Below are 21,513 nucleotides of genomic sequence, written 5' to 3' on the forward strand. Positions count from 1 at the left end.
AGCTTGGGATTGTATCCTCAACTTGCATATACAACAGGCCTTTTGATCTAGACCTCTAGAACATCCAAACATTAAGAATAGGCTAACTGAAATAATAGGCTGCACTCTCCTTTATGTATGGTATGTAAGGAATTCTTAATTTTTGTCTTCATGTAGTTTCCCATCTGCCTGGTGAAGAAGACACATGGTTGTTCCCTGGTTTATCATCAGTACCATCTATACGTAAAGTAGTACGTGTAGGCTTGTGGATCATATCAATCAAGATTAATCTAAAGCTTATTTGATCTGTCTTAGTGGAAAAAGAACAAGAACTGACCAATTTGACAGGTGCATCTTAAGGAAAGTTTCTTTGTGATAGAGCTTGTGTCCTCTTAAAGTGATCTTACAAGGATTAGTGTAAGATTGATTTTATGATCACTTAACATTCATCCATACTTAATTTTTTATGTTTCATCAATCCTCTAAAATAATAGGGTGTTGCCCCCCCTGAGAAAAATTGATCATTTGTTACCTAAAATTCCGTTTTAAAGGGGGAAAAAAATAGTAAAACAGGAAAGAACAAGTTGTACCTATGAGAAGCCAGGCGATAAAATTATGCTACTATCTGTAGAGTACATGTATGTATCAAAATTTCCAAGAAAATAAAATTTGTTCACATAAATTTAATAGCTGACCTGAAAACATGAGCTATCTATCTATCTATCTATCTGTCTATCCACTAATGGTTGTTTGTTCCATATTTTTATTAGGTTATTCTGTCTTTGAGTTTACTAAGTCATATGATGTCTCTGATATTTAAACAAATGAATGCTATTATACTGGTTGACTACTGTTCTTTCATTTCATTTATTATAGACTTATTTAATAAAAACAAAATTGGTCAATCATTTTATTTTTCCCGGTCAAAAGAAAAATGTTTTAAAGATAAAAATAATTTCTAGACTCACATATTTAAAGATAATAAAAGTATAAACTTGTTTTTAAACAATTGAATTTAACATGAAGGGTAAATATCTAATTGCTAAATGAATTTAATTAATTCATCCTGTTTGGGAAATGTAGGTTAATTAATAATTGTCAATATGTATATTGATTTAGATCTATCAATCATAACATGTGTCCTCCATGTCGGGACAAAGAAATGTCCTGATTAGGACAACAATAAAATTTGAGCAGAATTAGAAGAAATGAGTCTTCACTTCTCCTTAGTTATTTTATGCTGGCAATCCACCAACTAGGGGTCAGGTCTGGCCAAAGGTCAGAACAAGGGGTCATCTGATGGGCTGTCAGAAATTCATTGTGCCTGTATCCAATCATTGATCCCATTGGTTTTTCTGCACTGATTGAAAACTTTAATAACATGTTTTGTGACAGATGAGGGAACTGATATATCAACCTGACTGATACCAGGATTATAGATGCTGAAAATATATAAAACATTATGAGTAGTTTTATGTTGTTTATATAATTTTAATATTGTTCGAGTAGATTTAAAAAATAGTAGGGCAAAAAATAAAAACACCTTTTTGGTGATTTTGTATTTTCAGATGTTTTCCTTTTGATTTTCACACCACCGAAAGCTACGAATTTATGATTTTTTACAATATTATGGACAAATAAGATGTAAACTTTCAGTGGTTTATTGTGTATACATTTTGAAGAATTCAAATTAACATTGCTGGTTTTCTTCTTCCATTGGATACGGATGTACCATGTAAATATTAATGTTGAATAAATGTTGAATATGTAATACTTATATAATATGTAATGGATCATATTATGTTTATTTCAACATTATCATTGTTAATCTGTAGCAAATGAACATCTTAAGGTTTATGGTGAATATGGAAAATTCTACTACTTGGTACATTAAGTAAAGAGATTTTGTTACAGATCATCAAAGCATACTCATGTTTTTGGAGCCATGGAGACACTTAAGCTCCTTCCTGTGGTTTTTAGACAATGAGCAGAATCTTCTTGGTGTCATCGACACACATTTGACATTTTCAGATTGTGGAACAACGCGCTTTAGCCATATTGATTAGAAGGCAATATGAAAGCGTGGAATAATTGAAAATCTATGCCAAGAAGACTGTAAAGGTTCTGGAGAAAGTCTAACATTGTAGAATGAGTGACAGCTGACTAAATGGAACTTTCTTTCTTTTAAATTAAATGGAAGTAAAATTTCCTGTCCTAAAATAGATGAGTAAGAGGAAGCCAGTTATAATTGCTTTCAAGATTTGAGAATTGTCCATGTAATAATTTTGACATTTACAAGTACTTCTATCATAATGGCTAATGTAATAGTTGCCAAGAAAATTATATTTTTCAAGACATGAGAAAATTTAACTTAATTTTCTACATGTAGTGTGTAAATTGAGTGTATGATAGTCTGGGGGCTACAATATTATGTATGTTACATCAATGCTTCATACATTTTGAAATATGTAAAGCTACAAGCTAAAATTGAATTTAATATGGTGAAATTAATATTGGCATTTAAAAATGGTCTATTTGTCAGTTTCTCGTATCAAACTCTCAAGTTCATGCTATATTTTGCTCCAAATATTTCATCATTTTCTGAATCACAGACAAACATTTCTTTCATTATATCTTGATGCCTTTATAAGTTTTTTGTTCCCCCTGCCTTTCAAAGAAAACTTGGGACTAAAATGGTTCTGTTTGTCTGCCACACTTTTTGAGACACAATAACTATCCTAATTGAGCTAGAATGTTCAAACTGTGTAGGTGTTTACTACATGTAGGTTGATGCCTTGGGACTTCGAAGATGAGCATTTTCTGAAAAGGGTAAGCAGAGATAAGCAATTTGATTGGTTGATGCTTTGGGAGATGATAACTTTAGTTCTAATTAAGTGAGAGTGATGATGTATAGTTTCATTACATCATTACCATGACTAAGTTCGATATTGAACATTTTCTACTGAGGGTGAGCAGAGCGATAAGCAATTTGATTGGTCGAGACTTTGAAACACAATCACTCTCCTTCTAATTGAGGTGGAATGTTCAAACTTGGTGTAGGCATTCATTAGGCGAATGCTTGACGGAGTTCGATGATGAACATTGTCTGCTTACGGTAAGCAGACATAAGCAATTTGATCAATTGATGCTTTTGGGCACGATAACTTTGGTTATAATTGAGAGGTATCAAACTCTGAGTATAGTTTCATTACATCATTACCTTGACTAAGTTTGATGAGAATTTTTGGCTTAGGCTAAGAAGCGATACGCAATTTGATTTGTCAAGACTTTGGAACATAACAACTCTACTTTTAATTGAGGTAGAATGTTTAAACTTGATGTATATGTTCTTTAGGTGAATGTCTTGACTGAGTTCAATGATTAATATTTCCCGATAAAGCTAAGCAGAGCCAAGCAATTTCTTTGACTTTGATTCTATCTGATACAAAGTGGTGAAACTGAGTGTATAGTTGATAATCAGTTTGATTGCTAGATACTTTTGAAAAAGATAAAACGTGCAATTAACTATTATATATTTGGGATTTCTGCAGGGGACATCAGCCTCACTGTTGGCTTGTTTTTACTATTTAAGCATTCAAGCAGCTAATCTCTTGCACTGAGTGCATATTGGACCACTAAATAAAGATATCTTGAAAATATTGACTCATTTAACTGTCAATATCCTTCCTACTTAATCAATAAAAACAATCAATTTAAAATAACAAGGAAAAAAAACAAAAGGCATTCTATTCTAAGGACATGTACCAAAAATATGATTGTAAAGTACTTCTATAATATCAATGTTAAAATAAGTTTGTTTGTTCCTGTAATTCAGTGATTTATATAATAAATCAATAATTTAATGAATGATCCTTGTAATTTTCTATTATATGTTCATATAACATACTTAGCCTAATTAAAAATGACATGTTTGAATATGAAGAATTGTTTATGGAGGTTATCTATAGTCTGTAGTCTTATGAATCATTACGACTTTGTGCAGTGGGTTATGTGGATGAGGGACATGACCCCTCCTTGATAGTATCAGATATCAAAATATAGCTCTTGTGCCCACCCCTTTAAATATTAATTTTAATCATTTAAAAATTGTGGCCCCACCCCTGTTGGTGCAGTGTCTGTGTATATTGTATATGGTAATACCAAATAAAATAAATATTTGGTGCATAATTTAGGGATTTAACATATAATTGCAATCTGATTAAAACACAGATCCTATTTCGTTTTTATAATTCAAAATTTCGTTTTACTTGTCTTTTCTACACTAGGATCTGGAAGAGTTGTTATCATTAAGTGTTCTGGATGATGTGAGGGATTAGCCAATGAAACGGTCTGTTACAGCAAGCTTTTGGCGTGAGGTGCACAGAACTGTGGGTAATCCACTAGAAACATCAATGCTGATTGGTTAATCAAATGTCTGACATCATAGGGTCAAAAGCCACTCATGTGACCTCTGACGGGACCTCCCAAAACAACTGGTCAGATCTTCATGTAGTGTAGGACATCGAAAGTATAAAAAAACGAAACGAAATATACATCTGTATTTTAATCAGATTGTCTGATTCAAATACAGATGTATATTTCGTTTCGTTTTTTTATACTTTCGATGGCCTACACTACATGAAGATCTGACAAGTTATAGCGATAGGTCACGTCAGGGGTCAAAAGACCGACTTATGACCCTATGACATCAGACATTTGATTAACCAATCAGCATTGATGTTACTAGTGGATTGCCCACAGTTCCGTGAAAAACATGCCTAAAGCTCGCCGTAACAGACCGTTTCATTGGCTGATCCCTGACACCATTCAGAACACGAGTTAAATAACAACTCTTCCAGATCCAAGTGTAGTAAAGACAAATAAAACGAAATATTGAACTATAAAAACGAAACGAAATAGGATCTGTGTTTTCACCAGATTGTTAATCAGATTGATATAATTGAAATTAACAAGTGCTAGCTTCATGTATAGTTTTGTGAATATCCTCAAATAGATCAATACCTAGATTTTACTTCCATGATGTAAAAATGCTAAGATTTAACCCAATGAATATTTACAATAAAATATATATTATGGAAATCCAGTTGAGAAAGGAATGGACTGACAAAAGAAACTCCATTATTAAAATTGAAAATTTATAATTTGTGACTTTAATATGATAGATGTTTAGTCGGATACTGTGAGATGTCAGATAATATAGATCTATCCCACCTGTCTAATTAGTACAAGTTGTTCGATACTAATTATTTATCGTTGCTAGCCTTGGTAGTTACCAGTATACAGAGATCCACTCTGTAGATATGTAAAAAAAATATTATTTACAAGCACAAGACATTAGATAATAGAATATTTTATTTTGAACAAACCCAAGCATTATGAATTTTAATGAAGATGACATTTTTAAAAATATTTAAATAGAGTCAATACATGATGATCAACAGAATACATCCATCTAGGCCTCTATATATACTATGTAATTGTATTTTATTGGCGATCTATGTATATATTCAATTGTTGTAATATACAAAACAAAGTGTATAAATTGCATTTCCTTTACTGATAGCTCTCCTGTGCATTCTGTGTATTTTGTGTATTTGATCTTTTGTACATAATGTACAAACTGAAATGTATATTGAAATATAAATTACAACTCCTCTCATGTGTATTACATGTATAGTTGTGTATTTAGTCAATTGTTGTAATGTACAAACTGTAATGTATATTGACATATAAATTACAATTCCTCTCATGTGTATTACATTTATAGTTGTGTATTTAGTCAATTGTTGTTATGTACAAACCGAAATGTACATTGAGATATAAATTACAATTCCTCTCGTGTATTTTATGTATAGTTGTGTATTATTTAGTTAATATACTGGCTAGTAATGATCAGATGAACAAGCATTAGGTTTTGTATATTTTTTTTCTCTGCATCATTAAGAAAGAGATAAAAAGATGTAAGTACATATAGTTTTATTGTTGTCTGGTGTTTTATGTAGAGATAATATGTTTTGAGCAGGATGTTGATTTTGTTTGTTTATTATAGGAAGTGTATATTGTAATAGCATCAGTAATATACTATGTTGTATGTAGTATTAACAGATGTTATCTCATTTTTTGTACTATCAGACAATAACACTACCGGTTCTATAAGTCATATACCATGGTGTTGCAAAGAAATGATTACTAACTGGACTATTAAAGATGGATATAGGTTATGTAGTCTGCTTTGAGGAACATTTCATCCCAAACAGTAGCATTTCTGCTCCCTCTTCATTAAATTCTAACTATCAAAGGTTCTTTTACGTATATGCCAATGTGTACATAGGACCTCGGTTTTCAGTGCTAACTGAACAACTAGACACTGCTCCTGGCTAGACCCTCCATCCTGCACCTCTGACAAGGGGAAACAGACTGAACTATTCTGCACCATGGCTTCGCATTTTAGTGACAACATTTAATTTTCAAGGCTGACAGGGAGTTGAATTCTGTTAATTACCTAGGTACCATAAATTAAAAATTTGGGTTAAACCTTAAGCCACACCAAATAAACCCGAACCAACAAAATAAACTATTTACATGAGCATACACAGGCCAAAAGAAAGACATTTTTTAAGGTGCTCAGAGATATAAATCCAGATCCTGATGTCACAACCAAGGTCTAAAAAAAACCAACAAATGTATAGGTGTCTGTTCCATGATTTGATTTTTGTTTGAATAAAATTACATGAAGACATGGATTGCCTTGTCATACAGACCTAACATGACAGTGTCTGTTAAATGTCACAAGAAATCACTGTATATAATCTATGGTTTCCATGGTAATGAATTATATATTTATAAAATATTGAAAGAAAAGTCCATATGGAGCAGCTTAAATGTCTTATTATTCATTTGAAACAAATGTATGGATGAACCCAAGCTTTTCTTTACTGTTTAAAGATGAATTTAGATTGGCAGAGTTCTTATTTGGCACATTATGCTTCCAGATATTATTCTTACATAACAATCAATCAAATAGCTATTTTTATATAAAAGGATCGTTCTGTTCTGTATTTTTTTGCATACTGCTAACTGTATCATGTGCCATATAAAACGCTTACTATGTTTTTCCATTTGCCTAATGTAAGCCTGACTGTTTTTTCACATCATTTCATTCAATAATTCTGCTAATTCTGTAATGTTAGATCTTGAATAAATATTGTTCAAGTCCTTAACAACCAAATCCATAAATTACATGCTTTAAGTGCTTTTTTTAAAGAAACATTTCATCTGAATGCTAGATCTTGAAGATTAATTACTACAGCTGAGATAGTATCTATCGTTCACAGGAACCTAAAGTTCAATAACATAGTTATAATATGCTGAAATACAAAAAACACGTTACCAATAAAGCATGTTTTTGTTTGGGATCATATTTTAACTGTTAACTGTTTGAAAAAGTTTGATTTCTCCACTGTTCACAGACCCATTGACCATGTCGGGCAAATTTGGATTGATCTGAAGCAAACATCGGGTCGTGTAAAATAAGGGGATAAACAAGGCTGTATACACAGTGGTCAATAATTGATCTCCGTTAAAAGATGACGTCAGATGTGGTAAACACCTGCCTTCGCTATTAGCAGGTCTTCTTGTTGAACTAAGCCAAATTATCTTTTTTTCATAGAACTTCCTCTAACAATTTTCTTTTGTAGCTGAGTAGTGTCATATGTCAGTGACTTGGAACTATTTTTAACTTGCTAGAGTTTTCTTGTTTAATGAAAAAAAATCAACAATTTTGTTTTACGTCTTCAGAAAATTTTGTTCTTGTAATGTAGTTCTCATTATTAAGAAATGGGAGGAAAAAACTACAAAGCTGAATCTGTTAGCTAAAAAAAAATGGTGAACAGGCAATTATTTATAAATGGGTTTGACACATGTTTATATAAACAATACATACAATTATAGAGGTTAGGGCTGGATTTTACCCAGATTCCTCTTAAATCATGTAACACCAAGAACTAACATTCAATTAATTCAATATTTAGTTTCAAGTGAGGAATTAAGACTCCAAAGGCGGATTAAATGTTAGTTCATCCAACATGGTTGGAGGGCATGGGTCCTTAGGGGGTATACACACCATTGTTTAAGGTTTTAGACAATAGAGCCCCTACAAATCTATTTGAAATAATGAAGACCAAAGGTTTCTGTTTCAGTCATCTGTAATACCATGTCTGGTTGACAATAAAATGTCAAATCCAGATAATTCCCAGAGACGAGTTTGCAGTGCTATAAGTCAATAATGAAACATCCTCCAGTCCAAATATGCCTATAGTTAATGAATCCTAAATGCCCAGAAACTGGCCCATGATTCTTTAACATAGGGGAATCGTGGAGTGGGAGGAGAGAGGGAGCCTTCACAGTTAAAAAGAACTATCTTCTCTTTTCATTGCTGATATTGATTAAATGAATTATATATTTTTCTTTAGCTACTTTAATCTATTTAGCATGTGGGGGCAATGGGTGGGGCGGGAATCATAAATTTAAAAAAAAGGACTATCTGCCGCTTTCATTGCAGATTTTGAGCAAATGAATTATTATATTTTATATGTAGCTACTTTAATGCATTTATAACAAAACTGAACTAAAAAGAGCAAAAATTATTGTAAAATACTTCAAAACAATAAATATAAAGATTTGAATGATAATTTGTATGCCTTTTATTTTCGTTATTGTTTCTCTTTCAGTCCATTACTATACAGCAGATGTGTGCATGTGAGAGAGAGACCAGCACTTGTTACAGGTATGTAGTTTAACTATATGAACCATGATATTTGTATGATTTCATCTTATCTAGAATAAACATACAAAGGTATATGATATTGTTGTTACTGTGGATATCAACATAAACAATTCCTGGCAGTCTCTTAACCTGTGTGTATTTATATATGTAATAGCTGGAATTAAAAATAAATATGTATAGGTGTATTTTATATATTGTGATATTTACAAAATGATAAAACTGATAATTAAATAGTATATTATTATTATTGATGAATTTCTACATCTAATTACCTTTATATAAGCTTACTAATAAAGATTTAAGTTACTGTATAACCTTACTAATTAGCATCTAATTAGATGTATCAAATTGTCATCTTCATCACCTGTCAGGAGCAAGGATTAATACAAGGTCACATGATAAATTAATCTGCTTATTTCTTGCCATATAGATTATTTACCCTAAACAATGTGTTTTGTTCATACTTGTAGAAGAAGATGTGTTATAGCACCATGGGGGTTTTCTATGATATCAATGGTGGTGGAAGCCGACATTAAGCTCCATGAATAAATAACTGGCATCATGGCACTATCAAATATAGGGCCTGTGTAATGAATTAAAATAGGAGTTTAACTTCATAATTTTCTAAGCTGGTGAATTTTTAGTGCCAGGAATTTTCTTTCCTAAGTCGGTCATATCATATTACACCAACAAGAAATGTTTCTTTACCAGTTGCTTCAGGCTAAATGCTTCCAATCTTCAGATTAAATCTCAAAGTGCTTTTTTAGTATTCATTTTCTGTATAAATATCTCCCCTTTATAAATATACAATAACATTTGTTGTCACTGAATAAAATGTAATTTTTATAACCTTAATATGCAGTATTTCATAATTTAATTTTTAGTCATTTTATTTAACTGTTGTTGAAAACCATATTAATGCCTAAATTCACATATAAAAATGTCTTAGTTAAAATCGATGGTAACTAGATTGAATTTGAAGAATAACACCCTAGTAACATTATTTACAAGAAATAGACACCAGGTTTCAATAATTAAATACAACAAAACACTTTATGTAATAATGCAGAGTGAATGTTTCAAGTAAAGTCAATTTTCTCACATACCTGTTTTATTTCACTGGAAATCATTCCTTAACTTGGCATAATAAAAAATGAGTTTATTTCCTGTAAATTCGTTTTGACAGAATTAAAGATGTAAATTGAATCAGAATCGTAGATTAAGAACATCGAAAGGTCAACTTCATGTGTATCTTAAGAGTTTAAACAATTATATTATTGTTTCAAACAGAGCCACCATTTTTTAATGGATATATGAAACACATAAGTATTGTGTTATTCTTATAGACAGACAGTTATCTTCCACATATATATTTTCTGATCTTGAAGACAATATTTAGTACTTTTGTTTTAATAACGTCTTGCAGATATTTTATGGATCTTTGGTGTTTTGGGGAGCAAAACCTCCTTGATTTAGGTCAAAATAAGGTGCAGGATTGGCTTGATCAGATGTATTATTTTGATCAGTAGTGGGACAAGCTCTATATGATTATATTTTTTTGATTAAAAGATCAGAAAGAGCCTGATGGTTCAGTGAGTAAGACACTGACTTTAGTAGTTGGGGGTTTGATCCTAGCATTGGTCCAGAAAGTTGCTTAGGATTTTCCTTTGTGGTTTTTCTTTGTAAGTTGTGTAGGACAGAGGGCCTGGCAAGGAACAGTGTCTAGTCATTCAGATGGTATGTAAAAGCCTTTGAAAGTTTGAATTCGGTGAAGAGTAGTAAGAAACTCTTTCCTGGCAAAATTTTCCTCATACCACACTGCATGTTGTATGTCTGTCTTCATTAGTCCAATTGGTGACAAAGACTAGAGAAGCCACTTGTAGTAATAACAGTAATTGTATTCCATAGAATTGTAACCTATTAATATAATTATTACTTGTAGTTTAATTTTTGGCTAACTGTGTTAACTTAACACTGGCTTTGTCTTCAGATTGTTATACCACAAAATCAGTTAACATATAAAATGGAACCAATGAACCAATGATTATGCATTTATTTTTTTTTCAAAATACAAAAGATATAACTATTTAAAACGATGACTTTTTAAAATTTTTCAGGTGACTTAAAGCAGGTCACATGGACAATTTTTAAACATCATCGTAGACTTGATTGTCTACCTAGCGAAAAATTAGTGAGTACTGCCACTGCTTGACCGAATCTAGAGTAGTGATCTTTGATCCCAATTATTTAATTCCAACTATCTACTGAAAGAGAATTGGTTTCAGACGAGTTAGAAATTGGAATCAGACCAGTTATTTGATAATCTCACTTACGAACATGGACGTAACAGACTTTAGACATATACTTAGTCATAGTCATGTACACATTAGCAGTTGGAATTTGATATAAGTTTAGGCTGTAGTGCCACTGTCCAGGCCAAATTTCCCTCAGAACACATTGTATGGCATATGCCTGTCTTAATTAGCCCGTTGGGAGCAGAAGAGTAGGACGTTAAATCCCATTCCATTTTATTTCATTTCATATCATTTCTTAATAAATAAATATCTTGAATCACATGAAAAATGTTTTGTTTAAAATTTCAAAACTTAAAAATTTAGAACTGAAAGCTGTTGAACAGCACAACGAAGTACTTTTAGTTTTTAAATTAGTCTTTTTCCTGAAGAAATAAGAAGGATAATTTTAACAGGTGTTCCCGATTAACAGAAAATCTAATTGTTGTGGCTATATTTTATAAATCAGCAGGAAATATCATAAGTCTCTCTTTACTTAAAGGACATTGTTTTCAGCCTAAAGGCTGTCTATAGGTAGAGTCACGATCTATGAGCTTAAATTTTACATAAGAACTAAAAATAATTTGATTTGCTAAATGTTATTTTTTTTATAGTAAAAAAGAATTATTTATAATTTGATTTAGTTGAAACATACTGAAGTTATATATGTATAGAAATTAATTGTTGAGGTTGCAGTGATCATACATCTAATAGAACCTGTTCCAGGAACTGGAAGTAAACCCATCAATGTCCATGATTTAGCTAAATATATTAAATGAAAAAGACTACAATTTTCTGCTACTAATTAAAGAAAAATGTTTCTTGAAGACATTATTCCATGATTTCCCTACAGAGAAAAAAATATGGCAAACACTGGATCGAATGTGTGATTATCTTAGATTACATTTTTTAAACATTTCAAAAACCTTTACACATCTGACACAGATTCTGATAAACATTCATGTACTTCACAGACTACACTTCTATATGCCAACATGGTTTAATGCACTCACTTTAGATCATAAGGTCTGTTATTGTGGGTTTTCTCTGGGTCCTCCAGTTCCCTGTCACTGCTAAAGACCCCCTATGCGCAAGCCAATTATTGAAATAAAATTGAACCATATGTTAATCACCTTGTTTGTGTCAGTGGATGTTAACCCCCCCCCTCTCTCTCTCTCTCTCTCTCTCTCTCTCTCTCTTTATATGCCAACATAAAATAATTGTGTGTACAAGAAATTTGGCATGTATGAATTTGCTTCATTTCTTATAGATGATTAGACACCAACGTATTTCAAATATCTATGTCTTGCTTGCTCAGGGTTATTTTGTACAAAAGAAGTATGAAGATTATGAAACAAATATTTTAAATATTTAGGATAAAAAGTTCATAGGTTATATCAATATTTATAGTGTCCATACATCCTGTTATATCTTCACCGAAAGTAACAAAAATTCACTCAATACCACACCAGCACAAACACAGATCCACAAAAAATATTTCCACTGAAGTATGTTGATTTGTCAAAAATCACAACTTTCATGTAATGCAATGTTTCTGTGTGTTTTTTCCTTTTTCTTTACCACCGGAATTGCTTATAACAGCAAACCTAGCAAGTAACTAAATATTCCATATGTTATTCCAGCGCTTATTGAAATCATAACAAGAGCAATTGGAGGTCTATAGTTTATATAAATATCTATCATATGATATGCTTCTGTCGACTTTGTCTCGCTCAGTATACTAAAAGAGCGGCAAATTACTGTAGGAATTACAAGGATATCGTAGTTCTTCTCAATAGAATTTATATAAAACATCTCAATGTGTTACTAGGGCTTGTATACATGTGTGTTTAATTTATTGCATGAAAGGAATAGTTTTTATTCATAATATATACCATGTGCATGTTATATTTTGATATAATACATGCCTCATTCGGAGTAGGTTAAAAAGTGATCTTAATCAACTGCAGCATTTTGTTGGCTTTTTTGATGTGTGTTCGAGTTACGATTTTAGAAATGTGAAATTTGTACAATATTTTTCAGTTATTTCTGCTTTCCAGTGTGGACTCAACAGAAACAAATGTAAATTTCAAACTGTTATTATGTTAGAATTTATTGATTTAAATAATTTTTGGGGACAATTATTGTTCTGTTCTTTAATAACAGTACTTTTGATCTTTTCAGTTGATCGATTCTTTTGGGTGCAGAAAAGTAGGTCATTTAAACCCCATTTCATTTCATATCTATTTTAATCTTTGATCTGGCATAATTTGGCTTTAAGTAAAATCTGTTTTCAATTTACAGATTTGCATATTACATCCATCCATTTGGAAATGAAATCGGGTGTAACATCCTTCTATTCTGCATCCGACTGAGATAAGCATCCACTAGGAAAAGCATATATACATGAATGTAAATCCATACAAAAATAGATTATACAACATCTAATAATACAGTGATAATATGTTTAAAGGACAATATTGGTGTCAGTCATTATAAAATATGTGATAGAGCTCGTTAAATACATCCCAAATATAATTTTAACACAGAGATCATTGTGAGATACCCTCTCACCGTCCCATATAATAACTTTTCAACTTCAACGGAATTATCAGTGAAATGAAATTCGATCGTTTGTCTGTTACCGCTCGTTAGTTCAGTCTGTTATATAGAAGGACAACTCGTGTTTGTCATGTTTGGCGTCACTTCCCGTTTCTTCACGGGCTTGTTACAAGTCGCCCGTAGCATGTTATGACATATACATTACCGGTAACTGAAAACTATAATTAAGATATATATTTCTGTTTTAGTAATTGAAGTGTAATTACATACCGGTATTAAATATTTGGATTTCCTGGCATACAAGTTGACTGACAGGTGAAATTTCAGTTTGACATTTTCAAAGTCAGGCAGATATTGACCGATAAAAAAAGCTCAAACACAAAGTCTGACTAGGGCTATTCAATTGGATGATCTATAATTCATGCACATCTTTTTCTCTAAAATAAAAATTCTTTGAAAATAATGATGTTATAAAGATAGTACAGGTTATTTTGCTCCAGACATAATATTTGTTATTTCTATAATATATCTTCCTTCGAGTGAAGTTAATTTTGTTGGGTCAACCTCAAGTTGTCTCAATCTGCGGAGGTACCCAACAAATCGACACATAATCAATTTGGGTCCCAGTTATATTCATCTCTCTATAGATCATATCACCATTTACTTATAATTGTGTCTACAGTCAGTGGCAAAATTTAATAAATTCATGTTTCTGAATATTTCTGAATTGACAAAGCTGCTAAAATGGAATAAATTTGGGTCAAATGGTATTGTTAATAAAATAAATTAACATAGCAGAAAGAAAATAATTGACTTTTTAATCTTCTTGTTTTGCATTTGGAATCTGTGTGGGATTAGGACACAGCAGTATTTGATTTTCTTTTAATATATCTCTCAAAGAGTCCAATTATTGTTCCTTTTGTATTCATTACAGCTTGAAACAAACAGTTTTAGCCTGATATTACACTTACAAATGAAGCAAGCATTGAATAAAGATAACACATTAGCAGTGAGGATCAATATTACTATATTGACACAACTCACAACATTCATGACACAATGATTTTTATACCTCACATTTATTAGGTCAACATTATCAAAACTAATGTTTCCACCTTTATACATGCAGCCATGCAATTCGATTGTTTCAAAAAAAGCTTTTAGAATAAGCCGTAGGCTATGCAGTTAAAATATATACAAGTGATACATGTAGCATCTCATCAATATTTAGATTGATCATCATTGATGTAGAACTAAATAGTCCCATGTGCTTGTTGAAGCTTCAAATGATCAGATTGTGAAAGTTTTTAATAAACTCGATAACCTTTGTTCTAGCTCCTTGTCTCCGGTAAAACAGGTAGTGCATTCCATATGGCGTGTGTCAGTTAACCCAATCACCTGTTATGGTAATCTGTTATATGTTGCTAACACCCACACAATGGATAAATCCTCACGTTACTGTTAGACAATGCCAGTTAACTCCAACTTAAACACACAAAAATATTTCACTAAAAAGATATTGTTGATAGATTACAGTAATTCAATAGTAAATTTATTGAATTGATAGGCTGAAGGTACCAGACAGGAACAATATTCAGACTTTTTATGATGAATTGATTTTTTATTTTTTTTTGTTACATTATTATAAAATAAGTCAGATAATCTGTGGACTGTGTTTGTGGCTCAAAGTCCTCTAACTTTCTAAAAGAAACATAAATCATTTTTGTCTGTTGTCTGATTTTTCCAATTTCAGGCATAGTAATCTGTGGAATATTCTGCTTGTTGATCATTTTTGGAACTCTCCTATTCTCAGAGGTCTTTTCATTTGCTTTTAGGTATTTTGAGAAAAACATGAAAAGCGATTTAACGTCATACATTTCTAAACCTGCAGGGCTAATAGAGGATGTCATGCAAGGTACTCTAGGAGAGGAAATTTGCTTGGACTGTTTTCCAGTTACTCTTCATCAAATTATAACTGTCAAGGGTTTTTATATGCACACCAACAAGTACATGGGTGGACCTTGGTTTTTAGTGCTATCCAAAATAAATAAAATCTTTAAGATATATGTCTTAAATGAAAAAATTTCCTTATTTCTAAACAAATAATGCATCGGTTTGTGTACTGTTAATCACGCTATATACAAATATATAGACTGCATTAAATAAACAAATGACTGAAAAAAATATTCAGAACTTTGATTGACATTTATTTGCACATAAATTGTTTGTCGATTCTGAAAAGATAAATTCTTTCAATCAAATAAATGATCTGTCTTCGGTCACTGTTCAATAGAACTGAAAAACAGGAAAACTAAACAAAACACTCCAGCCTGATGTTTATAAGGTTCAACAGAATACAATAGTTGTAGCTTTACACAGAAAATTCACATATTGATTTTAAAGTAACATTAAATATTTTGTTGTATCTATGATAATAATAACCAGAAAATTTCTTTAGAATTACCCCATAAACCAAGAGCTTGACATTTGATAGAAGTTGAGGTGCTTGTTTCCATAGAGACAAAACAAAGAAACAGGACATTAGCTTTTATAATTCTTATGAAATTCTCTTTTCTTTGCCCAGCTATAAATAATACAGAGTAAAAATTTCTTTAATAAGTGATTTGACAAACTGGGGTCATTTAGTTTTACTCTGGTGAATTAATCTAAACCAACCAGACTTTTAAATCCCTATATGTATTTTATTTTTCAAATGTATATTGAAAAAGAGTCCGGACAGGATTTTTGCGATATAAAATAAAAATTAACTATACAAAAAAAAACAATTTTCAAATGTGTACCGATAAAGAGTCCAGATAGGTTTTCTGAGATATAAAATGGAAATTATCTAGATAAAAAACAATTATTTTTTTTCGAATGTGTACCGAAAAAGAGCCCAGATAGGTTTTCTGAGATATAAAATGGAAACTATCTAGACACAAAACATAACAGTAATTACCACTGGTCAATACTGATGAAGATTTATGTAAATAACAATTTATCTATATATATATATATCCTCATCACAGAGGTCATGAATTATGACCATCTCTCACAAATAACATGGATTAGGAATGATCTGGCTATAATTTTGTTTTGATGTAATATTTGAATCATTAAGCTTGGTTATTAATAATACAGGCAGCTGGGTATTATATTTTGGGATGGGTATTATTTATATGTTCTGCACTGATTAGTAAACAGATGCAGATCAATGTTAAATCAGGAACATTAGACTGTTAATGAGTAAAGTTCATAGGACTTAAACCTTTCAACGCTAATTAACTCAATGGAAAATCACAGGATGCCATAAACAATATCGAACACCGACAGAGTAATAATCACTTGTTTCACAGAAAAATGTCAGAACTGTTTCTCAAAACTAACAGCTCTATATTTATCTCAATCTAAATATCATGTCACTTCTTATGACAGTTTATGGCAAGGGTATTATTGAAAAAAAAAACCCCAAAGAGAAATCAGATATTAGTCAATCTGATATCCATAATGTCACTTGAATGAACTCTGGAAATAGTATATTAATTTCGTTCCTTAAAGATACTCTAGTAAAGAAGCTCAATAAAAAGAAATTCTAAATTTGTCCAATTGATTTTAATAAGCGGTAAAAGATATTAGAACAAATAAAATGAAGGCTAGATTAAGTTAATTCACATCAATTAAAGAGCAGATACAAATTAGATTTGCCAATACCAAAGGCCAGATAATCAGGAATAAATCTGATGACCAAATTATGCATTTCAAAATGTCTAGCCCATCAGATAAAACGTTTCCTACTATAAACATATTTTTTTTTCGATATTTGCATTTTTTTTTAAAATTTTTAATTATGTACACTGAACTTATTATGTACCAAATTTATGGGCAAAACCCAGCTGAAGCTCATTTGCTGTCGAACTTTTAATTAATGTATATTAGATATTTTATTATCTTTTAACCTGAGACATGTTTCATATTCCTGTATCATTAAAAGATGAAAATAACATCCGTGTGAGATATAAGCTCATTAGTATAAGATAAAACTATCAATTATCCCCCATGTCTTAAAACTAACATATGGAGGGGCTTTAAAAATCCTTTTGCATGTCTGGCTAACAAATAAATAGTCTTTGAGCGGTCACCTTACAAATATCTTTGCTTATGATTTGACTTCATTACTGAAAGCCCGACAGCAAACCTTTAATCATAATCCGTCCCAAGTTCAGATGTCATATCTAATCATTTGGAATTACTGACCAGGTGAGACAATGGTGGTTGTCTGCCTACACCTGGGTTAAACCACATGGCCATTGTTTTCACCAATACCTGTAAACTTATCCTGCACAGTTAGCTATGAAATTGGTTGTGTGCCCATTGTTCTATTAGACAATGGTGGTCGTGTGCCACCAAGGTACCTTAAACAACAAGGTGATCAGGTAGGGAGGTGGTCAATGCTATCAAATCTCACAAGTCAAGACCATAATTTACCAGCTTACAATTAGAGAGTATTTGGATTGCAATTACCGGTCAAGTGTGAACTAATTGATGTAGTGTTAATTGCATAATTTACATTTTCATTTCTGTGAAAGTTAGTAGACGTGATAATGATTTATCAACCATTTGAATAGTAGATGAAGGCAGATAGCCGTGTGTGTTTATTGTGTCTGGTTATTTTAACTATTAATGAGAAAAGATAACAGTAGCAAATTACTCCAGAACACCAGCTACCTCTAAATATGAATCTCTGCGACATTAGTTTATATGTGGCTTGGCCATTAGCAACCCGCCTTCAGGGGGCCTTTTTCTCCCCACTGCCTCCCGCATTACGACAATGAAATATGGCTTTCGCATGTATCGCAGTAATTTGATACAGAAAAATGGCGAGAACCTATGCATGCTACTGAATGTGGGTTTTTTCTTGACAATAAATTGTATGATTACATTAGTATTAATGGAAAAATCAGATTTATCAAGTCATTCCAAATAATCTGATTTATTTTTCTATCTTTCAATATTAAATGTAATTTATATCTAGTGGTTGTAAATCAAGAGGGTATAATTTTTTGACGTAATAACACTCAAGGCATATTTTAAGTATGTCATACACAGTTTGGCATTGCAAGACAAAATCTGATTTATTTTTCTAGTTTTCAGTATATTAAATGGTTAAAAATAATTTTTGCATTGCAGGACAGTCTGTGACAGAATGTAATTTACACTCAGTATTTAGTTTTAGGAAAATCATAATTTTAGGGAAATATCTTGTGTTCAGATCAAACTATATTTGTTATTTTACAAGATCCTGGTCTCTCAATTAAAAGCTTTAAGGAAGCCACTGTGGCTCACTGAGTAATGCACTGCCTCGCTAACCTGAAGGTCCCAAGTTCGATCCTGGTGTTGGTCAAGAAAATTCTCTGGATTTTCTGGCGTGGTTTTCCTTTGTCTGTGATGCAGGACCGAGGGATTGGCAATTAAGAAACAGCATCTAGTGGTTTGGATGGTCCAAAAAATGACATTCGTGTACACATTGGTGTGCACATAATGGAATCCTTAACAGTTGGAATTTGAAATAAGAATATGCATTTAGTGAAACAAATACAATATTTTTTTTTTATATGGAGGACATCATCAGCCTCCGTTGCTTCATTCTATTTTAAATTCAAGTCAAGAATTGTTATCAAATTACAACTTGACTTGTGCACTTATGTTGGTGTCATGTAATGAAACGAATGGAAGGTTTAAGTGAGTTCGCTGTAATTCCATCAGTCAAGTTGAAAAAAAAAAGTTAAAACACTTGGAAGGCAAAGAAGAAATAAAAATCAATATTTGGGAAGAAATCAATAGTTAGCTGACTTCTTGAACTAGAAATGCTAAAAAGCAGAAACGAAAACGATTTTGATATTCATAATACGGAATTCCTTTGTCCTTATAACTTTGAAAAACGACAAAAGAATAATTTTCCTATTAAAGACTATATCCTTAAGCTGTCATTCGGATAAAGGCTTTATATTGATGTATTTAAAACCGGCATAGGAAAGCATAAAAATCTACGGGAAAAATGTAAGAAGTTTCCAACAATTGCATGAGGCCTAGAGATTCATCAATCAATAATGTCCCTGACCTTTGTGAGAAAATTTACCAGGCGGATTAGCAGATAAGACATAATCAATACAAGGTCTTCATCTAATGCACTGTCACACAATTTATAATGACTATAGATTGGGAGTGCTGAAAAATCACCAAGCATTGCTGGCATGCATACAAAATTTGGCACCAGTGTTTTAGACATTATGAAAAACCAGTAAAGGAGAATTGCTTGGCATTGATAGACCAATTTGATGAAAATAATGGCCAATAGAACTCCTCATTAATATCGAGGCTTCCTTCCTGCTTGATGATAACCTCTGGGTAATTCCAACCCAATTTCATCTACAACACCCACTTTTGCTCTAATTAGAATCTTTTCATTATCAGAATATTCTGGCATAAATAAGCTCCCATAGTTCTGGAAGCAGATGTCATATGCAAATAAAGGAAATTATGTCTTAAATTATACATGTCTTTAACTTTTGACTAAATGAGAAACTGTCGGTTTGAGGATAAATCTCCATTATTCAACTCGGTCTTCACCAGTCAGTGCAGAAAAGTAGGATGTTAAACCCCATTTCATTCTCAACCTTCAACTAATATATTAGTTTATCAGTTCAATATTATAGATGATTATACTCACAGTAAATAAAGTATGGAATAGAATGAATTGAGGGTATAAAGGGGAGAAAGAGAGAGGGAGAGATTGGGGTTTAATGTATTCCACACAAACTATGTCGTTTTGGCAGTGGGAGGAAACTGGAGGTCCCAGAGAAAACCCTATTGCCTCTCCTATACAAGCTTGGGATGATAACCACTTGACACAATGACAAACCTTATGATCTAAAGTGAATTTCCCCAACCAAGCCCCACCCAGGTTTAAAGGAACAATTACAGATATTTTTAGTGAAAAAATTGATTAATTCAAGATGAAAGACGCTTGGGAACCTTTTTCCTTGTCCTATGAAGATATTGGGTACCTTTGTAAAGAAATATTAATTTTCAGTTTCATGGTGAGGCTGGCCATATGTCCTAATGAAAATATATATATTTTTTTATTTAAAGTTAAAGATGCTTTCTTAGTATGGCAAATTTGGTTATGGAAAGTAGAGAAACCCAATCTTAGTATAAAAATACTGGATTGCCTGAAAAAACACCCATGTAAGTGTGTGAGTTAGTTGTATTTTACGTCCGCTTCCACCGATTTAAATGGCATGCAGACTTTGTGATTTAACAGCAGAAAAATAAGTTAGAAGAGGATAATCCAAGAATTTACTTAGGCATCAATATTTATGGTTAAGGGACAGCAATTAACAACAAAATGTACTAGCTGATAAACAAGGCTGCTTAAAATATATTTTTACAGCTTGGGGTTGTTTTCTCCTGATTAAAACATTTTGAGTGAAATTTGATAGATTAATTAGTCTAAATATGTTGTTAGTTCAAATGTACCATCAAATTACACATTAATTTTTGTATGTGGGAAGGTATCTTTAATCTGCCAATATACACGCACAAAATACATATTGGACCATCCATACAACTGGTTTAGATAACTACTTATCTTTTATTAAAATATAATTTAGGACAAATACAATCGATTGGTCAAAATTGCATTCTTGCTTTAATTGATTCCCAGTAGTAATATTACCATAATTACTTATATCTGACAAAAGGTCAAAGTGTGGAACACCAATGGCAGAAGTTTAACATATTATAGGTATTCTCTTGGGTTTAATCTTGTTGGTGATATTAAGCACCCACAGATGGCATGAAAGTCAGGGATAAAAA

General features: G+C 31.8%; 1 protein-coding gene and 1 long non-coding RNA gene across 6 annotated transcripts in view; one reads left to right on the forward strand and one right to left on the reverse strand.

Annotated features, from left to right (window-relative positions):
* Positions 1-21,513, reverse strand: part of LOC126814624 (CUGBP Elav-like family member 3-B) — a 137,964-nt gene that overhangs the window by 29,605 nt on the left and 86,846 nt on the right. The gene's annotated exons all lie outside the window — the stretch shown is intronic.
* Positions 1-21,513, forward strand: part of LOC126814644 (uncharacterized) — a 64,344-nt gene that overhangs the window by 8,412 nt on the left and 34,419 nt on the right. The window contains exon 2 of the long non-coding RNA XR_007677688.2: positions 8,730-8,785. This is a non-coding gene — a long non-coding RNA (uncharacterized LOC126814644). The remainder of the gene's footprint in view (positions 1-8,729; positions 8,786-21,513) is intronic.

The sequence above is a fragment of the Patella vulgata genome, chromosome 3, assembly GCF_932274485.2.
Source record: "Patella vulgata chromosome 3, xgPatVulg1.2, whole genome shotgun sequence".
Taxonomy (NCBI): Eukaryota; Metazoa; Mollusca; class Gastropoda; family Patellidae; genus Patella; species Patella vulgata.